Source organism: Mytilus trossulus, unplaced genomic scaffold (genome assembly GCF_036588685.1).
Source record: "Mytilus trossulus isolate FHL-02 unplaced genomic scaffold, PNRI_Mtr1.1.1.hap1 h1tg000247l__unscaffolded, whole genome shotgun sequence".
NCBI lineage: Eukaryota > Metazoa > Mollusca > Bivalvia > Mytilida > Mytilidae > Mytilus > Mytilus trossulus.
In genome coordinates this window covers 1,624,021-1,628,835 of record NW_026963318.1, presented here as the reverse complement: position 1 = coordinate 1,628,835, position 4,815 = coordinate 1,624,021, and positions in this window count along the sequence as shown.

The window sequence follows — 4,815 nt, the reverse complement described above, 5'->3', positions numbered from 1 at the left end:
ATAGCCACACACAAAAAATCAATAACTGTTTCGAGTGTGTCTTTTTTGTTTTGTTGAGAAAACAAAACACGTAACAAACAATAGAAAACAAAACAAAAACCACTTGTGGCAGATTCTTTTTACTACGATCTAAATTGACTAGAATTGCATATTTCAGAAAATGATATTCCGACTCAATGAACAAAATAAATTTCTTTGAAAATTAAAAATGCAAAGAAATAGATAAGAATTTATAAAGTGGCGCCTAACACCATCAGCCAATCATTTAGTCAAACAATGTCTGCATTAATACAAACAAAATCACTGATTCCTCTGTTTCCTCCTGTGCAATCTGTCCGAATGGGAATCAACAGATCAAATTCGCATAAGTCGCAAAGAAATTGCAGTGTTTACGCAATTTAGGTGCACAATGTTTTATCTTAAACTATTAAGTTGTATTTTATTTTATTTTGAATTTATTTTGTTATTGTGTTTTTAAAAACCTTGTATTTAAAAAGGGAGATGTGGTATGATTGACAATGCGACATATATGCACTAGAATTCAAATGACGGAGACAAAGGGAATTTTCTCGCTGTAGTGAGGACCCATTTGTGGCTTTCGGCTTTGTTTTTTTTCCTTTTTTTCGAGGTGATTTTGACGCATTCCCTGTTATCATCCTCATTTTTAGCTCACCTGGCCCAAAGGGCCAAGTGAGCTTTTCCCATCACTTTGCGTCCGGCGTCCGGCGTCGTTGTTAACTTTTGCAAAAATCTTCTCCTCTGAAACTACTGGGCCAAATTGAACCAAACTTGGCCACAGTCATTATTGGGGTATCTAGTTTAAAAAATGTGTGACGTGACCCGGTCAACCAACCAAGATGGCCGCCACGGCTAAAAATAGAACATGGGGGGTAAAATGCAGTTTTTGGCTTATAACTCAAAAACCAAAGCATTTAGAGGAAATCTGACATGGGGTAAAAATGTTTATCAGGTCAAGATCTATCTATATTTCAGATGAATTGGTCAACCCATTGTTGGGTTGCTGCCCCTGAATTGGTAATTTTGGGGAAATTTTGCTGTTTTTGGTTATTATCTTGAATATTATTATAGATAGAGATAAACTGTAAACAGCAATAATGTTCAGCAAATTTAGATTTACAAATAAGTCAACATGCCCGAAATGGTCAGTTGACCCGTTAAGGAGTTATTGTCCTTTAAAGTCAATTTTTAACCATTTTTCTTAAATTAAAGTTATCTTTTATAAAAATCTTCTCCTCTGCAACTACTGGGCCAAATTAATCCAAATGTGGCTACAATCATCTTTGGGCTATCTTGTTTAAAAAATGTGTGGCATGACCCGGTCAACCAACCAAGATGGTCGCCACTGCTTAAAATAGAATATGGGGGTAAAATGCAGTTTTTGGCATATAACTCTAAAACCAAAGCAATTAGAGCAAATCTGACATGGGATTTATTTATTTTTAGGTCCAGATCTATCTGCCCTGCAATTTTCAGACGAATCGGACAACCAGTTGTTGAGTTGCTGCCCCTGAATTTGTAATTTTGAGGAAATTTAGCTGTATTTGGTTATTATCTTGAATATTATTATAGTTAGAGATAAACTGTAAACAGCAATTATGTTCAGCAAAGTAAGATTTACAAATAAGTCAACATGGTCAGAAATGGTCAGTTGACCCCTTTAGGAGTTATTGCCCTTTATAGTCAATTTTTAACAATTTTTCGTAAATCTTAGTTATCTTTTACAAAAATCTTCTCCTCTGAAACTACTGTGCCAAATTCAATCAAACTTGGCCACAATTATTATTAGGGTATCTAGATTAAAAAATGTGTCCGGTGACCTGGTCCATCAACCAAGATGGCCGCCACGGCCAAAAAAAGAACATAGGGGTAAAATACAGTTTTTGGCTTATAACTCAAAAATCAAAGCATTTAGAGCTTATTTGACAGGAATATATTTGTTTATCAGATCAAGATCTATCTGCCCTGAAATTTTCATACGAATTAGACAACCCTTTGTTGGGTTGCTGCCCCTGAATTGGTAATTTTAAGGAAATTTTGCTGTTTTTGGTTATTATCTTGAATATTATTATAGATAGAGATAAACTGTAAACAGCAATAATGTTCAGCAAAGTAGGATTTACAAATAAGACAACATGACCGAAATGGTCAGTTGACCCCTTTAGGAGTTATTGCCCTTTATAGTAATTTTTTAACCATTTTTCGTAAATCTTAGTTATCTTTTACAAAAATCTTCTCCTCTGAAACTACTGGGCCAAATTAATCCAAACTTGGCAACAATCATCTTTGGGGTATCTAGTTTTCAAAATGTGTCCGGAGACCCGGCCATCAAATCAAGATGACCGCCACAGCTAAAAATAGAACATAGGGGTAAAATGCAGTTTTTGGCTTATAATTCAAAAACCGAAACATTTTGAGCAAATCTGACATGGGGTAAAATTGTTAATCAGATCAAGATCTATCTGCCCTCTAATTTTCAGATGAATCTGACAACCCATTGTTGGGTTGCTGTCCCTGAATCGGTAATTTTAAGGAAATTTTGCTGTTTTTGGTTATCTTGAATATTATTATAGATAGAGATAAACTGTAAACAGCAATTATGTTTAGCAAAGTAAGATTTACAAATAAGTCAACATGACCGAAATGGTCAATTGCCCCCTAAAGAGTTATTGTCCTTTATAGTCAATTTTTAACAATTTTCATAAAATTTGTAAATTTTTATTAACATTTTCCATTGAAACTACTGGGCCAAGTTCATTATAGATAGAGATAAATGTAAGCAGCAAGACTGTTTAGTAAAGTAAGATTTACAAACACATCACCACCACCAAAACACAATTTTGTCATGAATCCATCTGCTTCCTTTGTTTAATATTCATATAGACCAAGGTGAGCGACACAGGCTCTTTAGAGCCTCTAGTTTAGTGTCACTATTATTAGCCCTTCAACAATGAAAAAAAAAACTTACTCTTTGCGTATTTGTTTTTCATTACAAAAGCAACACTAATAAAATTGAGAATGGAAATGGGGAATTCGTCAAAAAGTAAAATCACAAAAATACTGAACTCCGAGGAAAATCAAATCGGAAAGTCCATACTCACATGGCAATATCAAATGACAAAACACATAAAAAACGAATGGACAGAACCGTCATATTCTTAACTTGGTACAGGCATTTTAAAATGTAGAAAATAGTGAATTAAACCTGGTTTTAAAGCGCTAAACCTCTCACTTTGATGACAGTCTCATCAAATTCCGTTATATTTACAATGATGCGTGAACTAAACAGACATAATAAATAAAATAGTCAACATATGGGTACAGCAGTCATTATCGTGTAACAATTTTAAAAGGAACAATTTAACAGAACACAAAAAACATCTATCTACAAACACATTCATTGATTTGCGTGTTTGACGTCAGGAAATTGTATACGTCACATAAATTTGTCGTTCAATGTATATACAAGCAATTTTTAAATTTCACAATGGCAATGTTAGCATGTATACAGGGTTAACAAATCAAAGTATGTAAGAATTAATTTTAGAAATAGACCAAGATTTAAAATAGTCCAAAAGTTATTTAGAATTTATAAGAATCCACAAATAGTTCATTCCACTACGCGATTGAATAATTTTGACGTGTGTGGTTCAACATATTTTCTAATTCATAATAGAAATATATCATAATGACATGTAATAGAACAATATCATATTGACGGGATCTTTTAAAGTAAGGAGTCACGTTATCAGAACCAAAGAAACACAAAAAGTCGCATATCCAAAACACACCAACGAAAAATGAAAGATAATACAAACACATTGACGGGATGTTTAAGTACCGAGCCACGTTAAATGGATATCACATAAAACAATCCAACAGTAAAAGTAATATTAATAATAGAACAAACTAAGACAAATGAAAGAACAATATAAAACGTTGTTAAGATGATAAATCAGTACGCAGAATCTATACATCAAGAGCATCATGTATTATTTGTGGAGTTGATACGGAATATTTATCAACAAGGTCTTGGTACCTTCCGATGATATTTTTTAGAAAAAGGACGAGACGTTCTTGACATACCCCTGGTTCATCAACTTTCTACTCAGACACTGATGAAGTTTTTACAAAGTCTGAGTAGGAGCAGCAAGCTCTTGAATATCGAATAAGTTGGGAAATGTATATCCCATATGCAGGTGAAGTTGGTATATTGCTACTAAGGTGGGGGAAATTTATAATTTCAAAATTAAAATCGTCTCGTTTGTCATAGATTTTGGTACTGAGATTACTGTGTAAGTCAAATTTGAGATATAAGTCTAAAAATGAGGCAGAGGAAGCCGTGTCTGTTGTTTCTTTAATTTCTAGTTATGGGGGATATATTAATGGAACCCAATCAGAAAAGTTCGGATTGTTTATAGAAAGAACATCATCAATATATCTGAAAGTGAAATTAAATAAGCTGGCTTCTAAGATCCTCTTGTTTTTGACAAGTGTCTGAAGGAACTCTGATTCATATGAAAATAGGAAGAGGTCGGCAAGAAGAGGCGCACAGTTTGTTTCCATATGAATGCCGACAATTTGTTGGAAAAGTCTACCTCCAAACTCAACAAATATGTTGTCGATAAGAAACTCCAGCATACTGACCACTTGTTCTTCTGTGTAGCATGTTTTACCGTTTTGTTAGTCACTATTAACGAAATATGCCTTATGATATCCCAAAGTAATAAATTTATAGCGTATGCTACCATTTTTTTGTTGAAAGGCATTGTGGATTATATCTTTTAGGCGATTTTT